Raw genomic sequence first — 16,231 nt, forward strand, 5'->3', positions numbered from 1 at the left:
ATGTCTTGCAGCATCACCATGATAACCCCGCTAACGAGACTGTTATGCCAAGTCGCCGGTAAATTGCTGTAAACGTTTGCGGGTGTGGATGGCGTCTTGCTGGGTACAGTTCGTCATACAACCGTGAAGTTTCATGCGCATTATGGTCGGGTAGTCAATAAACAAAAACCATATTTCGTTGTTCTTCCAACGAATACTGTGCTTCCATTCTCACTGTAGGACTAAACCGCAGGTGACGTGTGTGTGCTCCGAAGCGAAGCTTACGTACGAGTGTATCTGACTTGAGGTGGAGACCAACAGCAAGGCCTGTTCCACACGTGTACGTATCACGTTGGGGCTGTGACGCGGTGAAGGACGTTTGTATGTGTGAAATGACAACCGCAGCGCTGTCCGTTAAACGACAAACGACAACAGGCTAAACCCAAGGTCAATAGAAGCGCGTGGCGCGAAGTTTCCGGAGTTTACGAATTGTGGGTTGTCGACTTACCCAACTTTATCAATTTTGATTCCTACTCGCATCAGCTACCCAGGGCTAAAATTTTGTGACATTATTTATTTCTACCCTGTACCTGAGTCTCAATCCAAAAACGGTGTCTCACGACTCTGTGCTGAAGAAAGTTGGCGTCATTTGAAGTAGATGGCGTACTTCCATCTCATTGGTCTGCGTTCAAAGACACGTTCAAAACATCAAAATATGTGACACGTTAGATAATTCCCTGCACGTTCGGAAAGACTCACCACCGTGCTTTTCCACGCTTTTGATGTTGTTGTGGTCTTCAGTCCTGAGACTGGTTTTATGCAGCTCTCAATGCTACTCTATCCTGTGCAAGCTTCTTCATCTCCCAGTACCTCCTGCAACCTACATCCTTCTATATATGTTTTGGGTATTCATCTCTTGGTCTCCCTCTACGATTTTTACCCTCCACGCTGCCCTCCAATACTAAATAGGTGATCCCTTGATGCCGCAGAACATGTCCTACCAACCGATCCCTTCTTCTAGTGAAGTTCTGCCACAAACTTTTCTTCTCCCAAATACTATTCAATACCTTCTCATTAGTTATATGATCTACCCATCTAATCTTCAGCATTCTTCTGTAGCTCCACATTTCGAAAGCTTCTATTCTCCTCTTGTCCAAACTAGTTATCGTCCATGTTTCACTTCCATACATGGCTACACTCCATACAAATACTTTCAGAAACGACTTATTAACACTTAAATCCATACTCGATGTTAACAAATTTCTCTTCTTCAGAAACGCTTTCCTTCCCATTGCCAGTCTACATTTTATATCCTCTCTACTGCGACCATCATGAGTTATTTTGCTCCCCAAATAGCAAAACTCCTTTACTACTTTAAGCATCTCATTGCCTAATCTAATTCCCTCAGCATCACTTAATTCGACTACATTCCATTACCCTCGCTTTGCTTTTGTTGATGTTCATCTTATATTCTCCTTTCAAGACATTATCCATTCCGTTCAACTGCTCTTCTAAGTCCTTTGCTGTCTCCGACAGAATTACAATGTCATCGGCGAGCCTCAAAGTTTTTATTTCTTCCCCATGGATTTTAATACCTACTCCGAATTTTTCTTTTGTTTCCTTCACTGCTTGCTCTATATACAGATTGAATAACATTGGGGAGAGGCTTCAACCGTGTCTCACTCCCATTCCAACCACTGCTTCCCTTTCATGTCCCTCGACTCTTATAACTGCCATCTGGTTTCTGTACAAATTGTAAATAGCCTTTCACTCCCTGTATTTTACCCCTGCCACCTTCAGAATTTGAAAGAGAGTATTCCAGTCAACATTGTGAAAAGCTTTCTCAAAGTCTACAAATGGTAGAAACATAGGTTTACCTTTCCTTAATCTAGCTTCGAAGTTAAGTCGTAGGGTCAGTATTGCCTCACGTGTTCTAATATTTCTACGGAATCCCAACTGATCATCCCCGAGGTCGGCTTCTACCAGATTTTCCATTCGGCTATAAAGGATTCGAGTTAGTATTTTGCATCCGAACTGATAGTTCGGTAAATTTCACATCTGCCAGCACCAGCCTTCTTTGGGATTGGAATTATTATTTCCACACTATGACATCAAAAACTCGGCACAGTCAACGCTTATCTTTCGAATGGACGGTCCGTGTGCACGGCTTAGCGAAACGCAGCACACGGGTAGCCATTCAGCCGCGACGTGTTGAGCTCCGCTTTTCTCACCCAGATACCCGCGTGATGGTAACGACTACCGTTCTGTACCTTCATATCGCCAGTGCTGAAAGTGGTCGACACGAGGCAATCGACACGCGAAATGGACCCTCTGGGGGGTGGCCGTTCATTTCGGGCGGAAATGAGGAATGCTGACCCGCACCTTTGGCCCAGGGTCGTTAGCGGGAGAAAAGTTCATCAAGGCTGGCGGTGGCGACACTTGCTTTGTCGTCCTACTTTGTCCTCATTAGCCCCACATCCCAGTGACCCGAAATGGGCGCCGCTGTGGACTGCAACCAATCAGCGCGACACGGAAACGCTCTCGCCTCCCTCCGTCCCACACCAGGGCGCCACGCCTCGCACCTGCTGCGTGGGCCGGCGTCGGCGTCGGCGTCGGCGTCGGCGTCGGCGGCGGCGTCGGCAGGCGGTGTCGGCGGCGCTGCTGACAGAGCTGAGTGGACACGCAGCCGCGGGCTGGCCCTGTTGATCCTGCTCCGCCGACCCAAATCGCATTACCCCCGCTTCCACTTGGCTGAGGATCCACAAAGCCTGTTTTCACACAAAACAGCCTATTACTTTACGCTACGCAGTGCAGTGTAGTGATGTCAGACAATAGAGCTAGAGTTGAATAAGGGCACTATGAAAATTTACATGACTTTCTTAATCAGAATATGTAATTCATATAAATTAGATGTTTCGATATTCGAGTGTCACAAAATAATAAGCTCGTACACTACAAAATAAATAAATAAATAAATAAATAAAAGTATTAATATTTGTATATGTATGATAGTGATTAGTTGTAATTAATATTTGCTTTTCTAGAACGAGGACGTTTAATTATTTGGTATCAGACGCTTGACAATGGCTTTTTCGTAAATGCAATGTTATTCGTAGTTGACCGTGAAAGGTAACTCAAATAATCGGACTTCGTATTTAAATCGTTCCAAAGACTGCTGCGGTAGGTGCGGACTCAAAATCTCAGTATTAGAATAATTTGCCAGCCATGTCAACACGTCGTACAGAGGTGACTGTCTACTAAACATAAAAAAGTTTACACAATTAGTTAAATCAGATATATTCAACGAATAAGCCTACAGTTAAATAATTCAACTTACTTTCATAAATATAGAATTTTTACAGAGTCGAGTGCCTAGTGAGTTTGCAACTCGCAGTGTTCTTATATAACATAAAATATGGCGGAATGCCAGTTAATAAAATATACGTGCTTCCCGCACCAGCTATTGTACAAGACCTACTTCTTCTTAATGAAACATAAGAGTGTCGTAACTGTAATTTGTCTTATCAGCGGCATAGCGCTGCAGTTCTGTGCCATAGGCTTTATTTATGTGTCAGAGATTAATTATTTATTAAGATTTCGCGTTTCCGAGGAAACTCACGCACGGCATGCATATATGCCTTTATAACACTCTCTAAGACAGTAAGCTGTTGTATTTACAGGTATCTAGTAGTATCCGTCGAGAGTAGCTTAAAGTGAATCGATCACATACAACTAGCAGAATGAAATGTTGATTCCACCCTCAGATTTATTGAAATTTGTGTGACCCTTGCAACAGATAGTTGAAATAAAAGATAATAGACCACTATCAGTTGACCTATTGTTCATCTGTCTATGATCCTTACCGAGTAGGGATAATAGTAGAGAAGGAATACGAGATAGAGATGATCGAAAGAAGAGTGGCGAAGGCGTATTTTCAAAGGTTTTTTATCTTTTTTTTCTTTTTCACCAGTCTTGTCACAGATTTGATACGGCCCACGACGAATTCCTCTCCTGTTCTCACATCTTCATCTAACAGTAGTACTTGCAACCGACGTCCTCAATGATTTGCTGGATATATTAGATTCTCTGTTTTCCCCTACAGTTCTTGCCAAAAAAATGTGTGTGAGATCTTATGGGACTTAACTCCTAAGGTCATCAGTCCCTAAGCTTACACACTACTTAACCTAAATTATCCTAAGGACAAACACGCACACCCATGCCCGAGGGAGGACTCGAACCTCCGCCGGGACAGCCGCACAGTCCGTGACTGCAGCGCCCAAGACCGCTCGGCTAATCCCGCGCGGCAATTCTTGCCCTCGCTTAGTGCGTGCGAATCTGTGGCAGAAATGCTCAGTTATCTTCTGTAGCATTTCTTACTAGCGTTGTAATGTGTTAAAAGGAGACACTGAGTACTGAAATTTGTAAAGCATCTGTTAAAAAAAATATTACATCAACCTACAAAAATCTCACGAAATGAGTACGATGGGATATCTCATACGGAGCTTACACATAATCGCGCTTTCTGCTTAACAGTGCGGAAGGAACGGAAAGAGTGATCCTCCGTCTCACATCGACAAGTGTCCTGCGGACACTTGTAGAAGTGGATCCTCTTTGTAATTCTACAAAACCTGTTATTCTTTCGTTAAAAGTTGACATCTGCAGCTTAGAAATTCTCAGAGACATCGATGTAATCTATAGGTAAAGACGGGTAATACACAATAACGTACCCCGGTAAGAAAAGTGACGCTAGTCAAAAAACAGAAATTTTAATGGCCCCTGTGGGAAAATAAGTATGGAGTGCCCAGACGTGCACTCCCAAAAAACCACAAATCTCTATCCTCTCAGTTTTTCCACTTCAGAGCAGTTATGTCAGCTTTGTCATAGGCTAATTCACGATTCGCCACAGGAACAATTGTGCTGCTTCAGCGTCTCTACTGGTAGGAGTGCATGGGCCATTCAAGCACAACGGTATATCCCCAGATGTGACTCTCTTCATTAGCTTACGTTGGATGTAATTTTTAATATTATTGATTATAAAAATCTCGGAGTTCACACAGTACCCGTATCTTACCTTACTCTGTCCTTTAGACATACATGTATGCATATCTGAAACACCAAACATTGTTTTGACGATTACAGCTGTTATAAGTATTGCGAAACTTCGTGGGTTGAAGCGTACAAGAAAAAAATAGAAATGTAAATTTTTGCTTAAAAAGGGTTGTTATATTATGTAAATTGATTTATGACTCCCTGTTTTCGAAAATTGCTTTCCCTAAATTTTACCTAGTTGACATCTCTTATTAAATTGCATCAATTTTCATAAATTGCAATCTTGCACTTTTTAATGTTGTATTACAACAATTTCAACTTGATTTCCATTTTTTATTTCAACTGAAGTATTCATTTTGCCTGACTGAGTTTCGGTTGTCGTATTAAATTGCAGCAAGTAACATATATTATGTTACCTGCGGTGAAAAAGTGGCGGAAGTAGAAAGCCTTCAAATTACGTTTCAAATCTAGGATTTAATAATAATGTGGGAAGGTACTGTTAATCAGAACACAGAGAGAAGTTGTGACCTAAATGACAATAGATTTATTCATCCTTAAATCACAAGACAAGAAAAGTGACTGAAGAAAAGTCACACAAACATTTTCATTTGACAAACGCTTTCACTAACATGAGGTCTATGGTGGACAAAGTGATCAGCTGGAGATCGACACACGACACTAACCGGAACATTAATGGCTTTATCTGACTTCATACAAGTGAATCCGGGATGTGACACAAAACTACACCACCACCAAGCATCTATATTCTACCATTCCAAAAAGAAAAATATGGTTCGAAAGAACAGGGTGCCGAGAAACGTATATTGCAGCCCTATGCTGTAGCAGCGAATACCTTACCCTGCTGCTGGTCAGGGCGGCACACCACAATGCGTTCGGCGACTGAAGTCATGGGCGGCCACAATCTGTTATTAACGGCGCGCGCCTAAAAAATGAAAGTATGCGGTCTCGCGTTCGGTTAATTTGGAACGCATGTACTTTCCTATGAGCCTCTGAAACCCCAGTGGATTCCAGTGTGCAGGTGGACCCGTTTGCTGGTCTGCCAAACCAATTTGACTCCATGCTACGATTATGCGCTATGGAATATGTCAAATGTTTAGGCGGCTCAGTTAAGACAAATAAGTACACCCACGTATCACTCGTTGCATGCGTGATGCTATAAGCAGTACCTCTGATGGTTCAGAAGGTGCCTGGTACAGGCTCTAAGTGGCATACTAGCAAAGGACAGAAGTCTCACCATTTAGGTAGAGAGCTGCAGTTCTTTAATAGCGAAGCGCGAGTACAAGAGTGATCTTCTCTTTCTGTCCGCTTCCTCTTTAGCTCGGTAGGAAGAGCCCATTTCCATCTTAGACTTTGCCCACTTCAGCAGCAGTCAGTCACGGGCTGGGGCGCGGCATTCGAAGCTGGGAGAGCGCCCTTTGCTCTGCATACACCGATGTGACCAATAAGAGACTTCGATGTTAATTGGGACAAAAGGGAAAAAACAATCAGCTTCGCGGCCTCTTTCCCACGCGTTTACACCGTGACTTTTGCTAACAACATGACCAGGATGGAATCACAGCCCTCCATAAAAACGCTTGTTATCTCTCCTGTTGCGTCCATTTGGAAGTTTCCAAAGAACGGCCATGAACCTGCTATGAGCGTCGTGCTTTCACAAATATGCTTTGCAACACAGCTTGAACATCTGGGCACCAGTGGCCTGTCCCACGGAAATTCTCAGAACGCACACAGATGTCCCGTTGGCTCCCTGCCTAACAAGTCCCCATCCTCTACTTTATTGCCTGTCTACAATGCGCTGGCCATTTCAGCTACGACTTCTCGCCGTTAGTTATTCTAACTAGACACGGATGCCGGCAGATTCGCGCCAGCCAACGTGTCTGCACAATGAGACCGCATAACTTGGCAGCCCAGAAATGTTTCCACCCAGGTGCCGCAGAAAAAACGCGGTTCCCTCGGCCCACCGTCCCCGTGCTCTTTTAGTGCAGCCGTTTACATCAGCACCCTATTGCTTTGAACGCAGGTAAAGCTTACCGTTACTCCTTCCCTAGAGCACGCAACGAAGAACATTAATTACTGGCTACCATTTCATCATGATGTATGAAGTCAAATCGAAATAAGGATCATATTCGCTAGGAACATGAAGCGGCATAACACCGAATCAGAAGTAAGAGTGCCCTGCACTCTCAAAGTATTACACGAGGGGACATAACGAAAACAGATAATTAATAATTGGCTGATTACACCATACATTCGACAAGAACAGAACTAAACATCCTAATTACTGTTGCGTGAACTATAACAGAATTTTATGCTAAAATTACATACCAGAAATTTAAAGGAAGTTTAATATGTCAGTATAAGTTTCATAGAATACTTCATTAAGCTGGTTTTTCTTAAATATTGAAATTTTGAGTTGCAACTGTTCTTGCCGGGATGCGATGTAAACCAGAAGGTAGATGGAACAGTAGGAAAGGTGGAGGAAGAACGAAGTCCGCGGATTAGAAACGCTGTGACACATGGTTGCAGACTTTTTTGCCTAGTGTTGAACATCTACGTCGAAGCACCAGTGATGGAAATAAAGTGAAGTTTTACGCCAGGGATGAAGATTAGTGGTGAAAAGATATGAATGATAAGATTCGCTGATAACATTTCCACCCTCGTAGAAACAGAGAAAGAACTACACGGCATACTGAATTGAATTAACAGTCTACTGTCCGTAGAATATGGACTGCGAGTAAGCCGAAGAAATATAACTGTAATATCAAATAACAGAAATGGGAGTACTGAGAAACTTGCCATAAAAATGGGGAAACTTATTGAATTCAGCTACTTTAGAAGGAAAATAACATGTGACGGATGAAGCTAGAAGGACGTAAAAGACAGCACAGCACAGGCAAAGAAAGCATTCCTGGGATTAAGAAGCATATCAGTGTGAAACATTCCGCCCCCGGTAGCTGAGTGGTCAGCGCGACGCACTGTCAATTCAAAGGGCCTGGGTCCGATTCCCGGCTGGGTAGGAGATTTTCTCCGCTGAGAGACTGGATGTTGTGTTGTCCTCATTATCATAATTTCATCTCCATCGACGAGCAAGTCGTCGAAGTGGCGTAAAACCCAAAGACTTGCACCAGGCGAGTGGTCTACCCGACGGGACGCCCTCGTCACACGACATTTATTTATATAGTGTGAAACACAGGTCATAATTTGAGGAAGAAATTGCTGAGCACGCAACTACGTTTAGAGCACTGCATTATATGGTAGAGAACAACAGACCGTGGGTAAAACGGAATAAGACGAGAATCGAGATGTTTAATATGTGGTGCTGTAGGAGGATGTTGAACATTTGGATCACTGACGGGGATGAGAACTTTATCCGCATAATCGAGAAAAAACTGCGGAAAAAGCTTACACGTTTTAGAGTGTTGACAAAAGCACGAAGAACAGTGATATTTTATTACGGTGACATAATTGTCTTAAACGTTTGTCTACAATCGTAAAAAAAAATGTTTCTTTATTGGTGGTGACGGATTTTGTGCATTTTCTTCCTATTGGTAGTGCAGCGGAGCAGTACGAATACCTGCAACGCTATAGATCTTCAAACTGAGTTCTGTCGCTGGAATTGTAGACAGTCCATTTAGAGCCTGATATCTGGCAAGTCAACTAAGTCTGTAAGATGAAAGGCCAGTGGTGAAAATCAAGAGAAAAACTTGAGTTTTATATATTTCAGCGTCAGGGAAATATTCATATAATCTTGGCTGAATGACATAGTGGAACATATCATCATAGGAAAAATGTCTGTCAGATCGGTACTCACTGAAGATATACTGAGAGAAAGCAGTCCACAAAAGAAAGGGATAGGTGGCAAAACAGTCGTTCAACCGATTCTTAACGCATTGAGTGCCGCACGTTTACACCCAAACCTCTTGAAGTCAGGCACTCATATCAGTACCAAACATTGTGTATCGGTAGAGTACCAACCAAAACATTGGCTTAGTTCGTGCTGTGTGCTCTCATCCAGTAGAAGATCTGTAAACTGTAACTACACTCATGCTCATAAATTAAGGTTAATTGCAGAATGTGGTACCACACAACGTGGCACTACACAAAATTTGCGCTAAAAGCATAGGCACAGGAGGCACACACACGACACAGATCTGTAAGTCCACGTTATTGGTGGTAAGTTGAGAAAACCGTCCTGAATCACAAAACGCCACTGTTTCCTGCGCATGTACCCCGACATCAATATCATATATGATCACCATGCACACGTACACAGGCCGCACAACGGGTTGGCATACTCTGTATCAGATGGTCGGGCAGCTGCTGGGGTATAGCCTCCCATTTTTGAACCGGTGCCTGTCGGAGCTCCTGAAGTGTTCTAGGTGTTTGAAGACGTGCAGCGATACGTCGACCGAGAGGATCCAAGGCGTGCTCGATGGGGTTTACGTCTGTAGAACAGGCAGGCCACTCCATTCGCCTGATATCTTCTGTTTCAAGGTACTCCTCCACGATGGCAGCATGTGCAGGTTGCTGTGCGTGGACGGGTTACTCCTGTAACCCAAATTGCAGGTACGTTCTAGTGCAATAGATGTTGATCGTATGGGAGGACATAGGTTTGCATTTGTGAAATAGTAAATTAGTATCTTTGTCATCTCAGATCTGAAGATGGTTCTAGAGGAACCGAAACCGGTCATGTGAATAAACATTTCTGCAATCAAGACGGATTATAAGTAACATTGTATAACCAGTGAATTCGGTACCCCTTCAGACATTATGTCTGGTTTTGCAAAGTCTGCGAACTTTAGCACCAACCCAATTATCACGCAACCGGAATAAGAATAAAAATAACAGAAAATTGTAAGACCCTCACCATTATTGGGGATAGGTTAATGGGACTTCTACTAAGGCACTCAGAAACAGCTAAAGTGGTGGTGTAAGACTACCTGGGACGAAAAATGCAAGTAGAATATGCAAAATAGTGTGGATGTAACATCTCCCCGTTGATGAAAACACTAAGACATTTTTGGAAAAGGATAATACATTTAATTTTTGGATTCTCTCATGTGAAACTTACGCCTTAGAGGCTCTTGTTTGAAAGTGGCAGCTGCGTGGTGGAAGAGGCGCACGTGGTCGTCGCGACGCGGAAGCGTTGCGGCTCCAGCTTAACTCGATTCGACGTCCAGAGGGGTTTGCGACGCGACGCCGCAGGCGGGAATATTGAGCAGCAGGGCGGACGTGTCGGCACGCCGGCCTACGCACGGCGGCGTGTCGCCGCGTAATTAAGTTGTCACTTCACGACGAGGCAACTGGCGGCGCCGGCTGCGCGGGAGGCAGCAATTAGGCGTGTGTCGTGTAGAACAGCTGGACACTGCGCGGCCGGTCTCCCTGCCCCTCAGAGGAAGGGCCGTCCTCCAGCAGAAGAGCTACACCGCAGTCACCTGCGCTCAACAGCTTTCACTGTGTATACTACTAAGTGCAGTATCATACACTTTCCAATCGAACGAAGTGCAGTACCCCCTTGCAATGCACAATTGACCACCAGATGACACAGACAGATGTACCAGCTAGTACGACGGGTGTTTAGTGAGTAGTGCAACACTCTTCTGTTTCTTACGAAAGTAGGTTTGTTTTATTCTGAATTCCAATACACCGTATGGTTCCTCGTTCTTTCCACTTACAACTTTCGACTCAGTCCTTTACCTAAAATTGATATATTCACCCTTGTGCATCATCTAAGAAAGTTTGCAACATCATCACGCAATCACAGAATAATTGTACGTAGTATAGAGTGACATGGGTGCACAGTACGATCACGTCTTGTTTGCATATTCCTGTTGCATTCCACATTTATTGGCATAGTTTCGACAGTGACTGATTCATTACTGATGTGTTAAGGCTTCTTCAGCAAGATAACGAAACATAGCTTGGCCCAAGATGAGCTGACTTAACTCGTTATAAACTGTAAAAGATAGTTGACTGACCAGCACGCTTTCCACCTTTTGAAACATTCGTCTACGAGGCAATAGCATGCCACACCTAGGCCACTATGAGTGACGAACTGTGACGTACAGCTGAAGCAGCGAAGAATGACGTACACATATCGGTTTTTATATACTCTTAAATCATCTACAGGTTATAGAACGAGTTGCTCTCAGGCAAAAATCCAACATTTCTTCTTCAGAAAATACTGTCCTGTGCATCGTGTCGTTACAAGTAGAATGTCTGTCTGTATTAATCGTGATATTGTATTAATGTATTGTAAAGACGTGAACACCCGGTTCAATGTGTCTTACGAATCTGATAAAGCTGCTTTGTGTACAAATGGTTCAAAATGGCTCTAAACAATATTGGACTTAACATCGTAGGTCATCAGTCTCCTCGACTTAGAACTACTTAAACATAACCAACCTAAGGACATCACACACATCCATGCCCGAGGCAGGATTCGAACCTGCGACCGTACCAGCAGCGCTATTCCGAACTGAAGCGCCAAGAACTGCTTGGCCACAGCGGCCGGCTTGTTTGTGTACAGTAAATCTGTGAATGTGGACCTAGTTTAATACTGTTTGCGTTATACGTTACGTGAAACTTTTAAAGAATAAACGGAAAACAATCTGCGCGGATCTTGGATGTATTAAAATGCAGGTAGCTAGTTTTGCATCTGAAACTTCCTTTAAACTGAAAAAAGAACCATACAAATACGTAATAACAGTTCTCTTTGGCAGTAAGATTCTGTTAATTGTTCATGTGCTTTATCAGAAAATACGTCTCACATGGGTGGTGTCTTAGCTTGAGCAACTGTATGTACCATTTCGTAATCCTTGAATCTTCTCTCGATAAATATTTGATTTCTTCAAGTACCGATAAAACACGGAGTCTATCAGCACATTAAGGCACGATGTTTTTACATAAATTAGTTGAAATTAAGCAAAATACCTGTCCACTCTCAAGGAGTATTATTGGTATTATTACATTTTTTCCAAACACGTCTGACTTGAAAATTATTAATCAGCTCAGAAATATAGTGAAACAACGTTACCGGTCTTAAGATGGCCGTCAACAGTAGGTATAGCATTTACGTCTCTTGCTCGTTATTTAAAATATTCACACTTCTTAAAGCGTAGGCTGGTGTGGTTTGCAAATACTACATTAGGAGAGTACAAAATTGGGTCACATTTCAACTATTGCTTAAAGTTACCAAATTACACTTGCAGTCATGTCTGACCTCGAGCTAGCTCAGTATCAGAAATCGAATAAGAAAAAGTGAGAAAAAAATTCATCAGAGGATTTGTTCTAAGATTGAAAGTGATCATAGATATTAGTTTCCCATTAACAGTTCTTTGTAGGTCATGACACATTTAATTAATACTTTTCTTAACATTTTTGTAAAGAAAGTTCGTGAGTGCCAGTTCTTGACATTTCATAACTGGTAACGAAGTTTTCCGTGGTAGATAAAGTTCACTTTCACGAAAGTTTATCGCACAAGAGTCTGTTCGAAGAGGCAAGCAGTACAATAGGTTATCTTTATTCAGGATTCCATACACCATATTATTGCCCACTCTTTTGCTACAAAACTCTACTTTTCAACATAATCTCCGTTCAATGCGACGGCATTACGACACCTTACTGGGAGGGCAGGTACGCCTGCATGCTACCACTCCACTGGTCGACGTCGGAGAGAACGCCTTGCTGCGTCACTAACCTCCCCATCATCAACGTACTGGTTCTCGCAGAGCGAAAAAATAGATGCATTTCGGAAGGTGCGAGATCAAGGCTGAAGTATTGATGAGGAAGAACAGTCCAATTATGAAGTTACCTTCTGTTCGGATGTATTCAGTACTGTTACAACGTGGCATGGACGGTTGAGTCAAACTTTTCTTATTGCAAAATTGTACCAACGTGTGGAGGAACCTCGTGAGTAAAATGGTACCTTCGTTTGATCGCCCTTTTGATTAACTTAATACTCACTTCTGTACCTAAGTCCTCCAATATTTAGTCACTACCGATAGACTGCTAAGCAAATTGAAATTCTGAACCGACATTTGAATGCTTCACGGGCAAGGCGAAACAGTGTATCTATCTTTGTTATCTTGTCTGCATGAATAGAAGTCTCAAATCGAATAACATTACCTTAACTATTTTTCGCGCGTTACTGAAAAGGTTCCCGCACTAATCACTGGTATTTAGAGTTTAAAATTCTACTAACTTTTACTACATGAAAAGATTAATTAACTTTCCCACTGAAAACGTCGTAATAAATTCAGCCTCGTTTTCTACATACCACCATAAACCTACAAAATGCTAAGTGCATGAGAAAATAAGGACCTCAGAGTCATTCTTACGAAAGGGTAGTACCAAGTCTGCTTTCATAGATACATTTTCCACTTTAAAAAGAATCCACACTTACAAGTCATCTAGAATGGTACAAACACAAACAACAAAAATACTCTCCAAGGATATGACTAATAAACTACTAATACACAGCTTACATATAATCATGGAGTATTATTAGCTTTTTTGAAATAACGTTATTCGTAATACTATTTTTGCTCCTTTTTTCCATGCAAATTCTTCCAGAATTAGGTTTTGTGGTTGGAATAACATATACAATTTTTTTTTGTCATACGTAACTTTAGTGTGTTGGGGAAACTTCTAGGATCGTTTAGAGTAGGAAGTTTAGCGAGCTCCTCTCAGGTGCGCAGATTTGTGTGAGGCCTTGAACTGTCATGGCAACGGCCTTGCCGCAGTGCACACACCGGTTCCCGTCAGATCACCGAAGTTAAGCGCTGTCGGGCGTGGCCGGCACTTGGATGGGTGACCATCCGGCCCGCCATGCGCTGTTGCCATTTTTCGGGGTGCACTCAGCCTCGTGATGCCAATTGAGGAGCTACTCGACCGAATAGTAGCGGCTCCTGTCAAATACCACCATCATAATGACCGGGAGAGCGGTTTGCTGACCACATGCCCCTCCTATCCGCATCCTCATCTGAAGATGATACGGCGGTCGGATGGTCCCGATGGGCCACTTGTGGCCTGAAGACGGAGTGCTTTTCAACTGTCATGGAAAAGAGAAGGTCTTTTGAATTTTTGTGATGACGAGTCGTTTCTTTCGTCTTCTGTGGGTAGCACAGTACACTTCAGAGCTTATTTTGTTGCCCCATGAGAGAGGACATCGAGCACAATAAAGCTTTATAGTCCTAGGAGACCGTCGCCATGACTTCACCGGCAGAGGATGCCATTCTGAACTTTCTCTTTCGGAGGAGAAGTGGTGTGGCACTACTCCATGGATTGCCGTTCTGTTTTCGGTTCGAAGTGATAAACGCATGTTTCATCGCCTGTGACGATTTTCGACAAAAACTGTCGTGATCAGTCTCGTAACGCGCCAACAATTCCACGTAGATGGCCGTTCGTTATTCTTTCTGGTGTTTTATTATATGGCGAGGTGCCCAGCGGGAACACGCCTCCGAATACCCCAGCAGGTGGATGACTGTGTCGGCACTGCCGACAGAGACGTTCAGTTGACTGTGCGGCCGGCTGGGACGCGGGAGAGCGGACGCGTTTGCGGGACCTTGTTGTGATGATGAGAAACACTTCGCCCAACGAGTCATCGGGCTTTACTTCACTACCAGGTCCCCGTAGACATTGTGCAAGCGCCTATAAATATCTGCGATACTCTGGTTTTTCGCCAAAAGAAAATGAATGACAGCTCTCTGATTGAAACGCAGCTCCCTTAGAGATGCTGTTTTGAAGGCTACGTATGGCGTCGCCGCCTATCGGAACTTCGTTAAACTATAGTCGCTGAACGGGAATTTTCAACTATGTTCCACTATGTCCACATTTCTTCATCCGAAATTAGCCGAGAAAGAAATGTGTCGCAATAACTGTTAAACATTTCTCGTATTAAAAGAGTCGGCAGAGAAGCAGTAACAGTAGAATAGCCCGATAACAAAAGCCCAGTGATATCTAAGGTGGAGCAGTCATTGTCTGTCACCTGAGTAGGGAATCAGGGATGGAAAAATGATGGTATGGAGTCAGTGGCCGTTAGTTCCCACGCGGGAAGTTCGGCCGCCCAGTGCAAGTCTTATTGAGTGCGACGCCACATTGGGCAATTTGGGCGTCGACAATGGGGATGGAATGGTGATGAGGACAGCAAAACACCAAGTCCCTGATGAGAGAAAATCTCCCACCCCAAACGGGAATCGAACCCGAGCCTCCATGCGTGTCATTCCAACGCGTTGACAGTTCAGCTACTGGGTCGGACAAATCAGGGATGTTTCAACCCTTCTAAGGCTTCGTAAGTCAGCTGTTGGCGGGGTGACTGTGAGGTGGAAGCACGCAGGGAACAACCACGGCTTAAGCAAGACCAGACATATCTTATGTATTCACAGACAGGACCGTCGAGCACTGCGGATGGTCATTCTAAAATACGTCTCATGATCTCAACACAAACTTTCATTCGTGAATTACCAATTGCTACCAGCAATCTAACCAGTTCACTGACGGAAAAATGAAAAGGATATAATGGCCGAGCACCTCCTAATAAACCACGTACTTCTGTAGTCGAAGCAAAGCGACGACTGAGGTGACGCAAAGAGCGACAGCACGACGCTACACCCCCCAGTCCGGTGGGAGGGGTGTGGGGAATGCGTGGATATTATTAACAACTATCATGTGTAGCACCATCAGTGAGATACGGAGGAAGTGTTTTGGTTAGGTTGTGGTTCACATATTGGGCTTAAGAGAACGGTATATGTGGAATACAATGAAAACAATTTACTGCACCGTGTAATGATTACAGCAGAGGTACTGTTCACAAACGATAATTGTATCAGCATGACAGTGCACCCTACGACAAAGCAACATTGGCGACTGAATCGTGTCCTGACAACAACATTCCCGAATTGGACTGCTCTGCTCAGAGTTAGAGAGTGGTCTTTGCTGCCGGCCACAGGGTCCTTATAACTACCTCCTCCAATTTAAGCTCTTGAAGAAGAGGGTGCTGACAACCCTTCGCAGGCACTCAGACACTTGAAGAAAGTTTTCCCAGGAGCCTTGAAGCCGTTACAAGGGCGAAGGGTAGACGTCCAACATTAGCGTCCTCAGATAGATGACGGGATACTTTCGATCAGGTGGTTCCGCCTGTGTAGCCCGATGAAAACGACTTTTGTTTAGGCTGAATACGATGGGT

The 16,231-nt window shown here is 43.6% G+C and overlaps 1 pseudogene; it reads left to right on the plus strand.

Moving 5' to 3' along the window:
• Window positions 1-13,771: 13,771 nt before the first annotated feature.
• LOC126485467 (5S ribosomal RNA) lies at window positions 13,772-13,889 on the plus strand (annotated as a pseudogene).
• The last annotated feature ends 2,342 nt before the right edge of the window (window positions 13,890-16,231 follow it).

This window comes from Schistocerca serialis, chromosome 6, assembly GCF_023864345.2.
Source record: "Schistocerca serialis cubense isolate TAMUIC-IGC-003099 chromosome 6, iqSchSeri2.2, whole genome shotgun sequence".
Taxonomy (NCBI): domain Eukaryota; kingdom Metazoa; phylum Arthropoda; class Insecta; order Orthoptera; family Acrididae; genus Schistocerca; species Schistocerca serialis.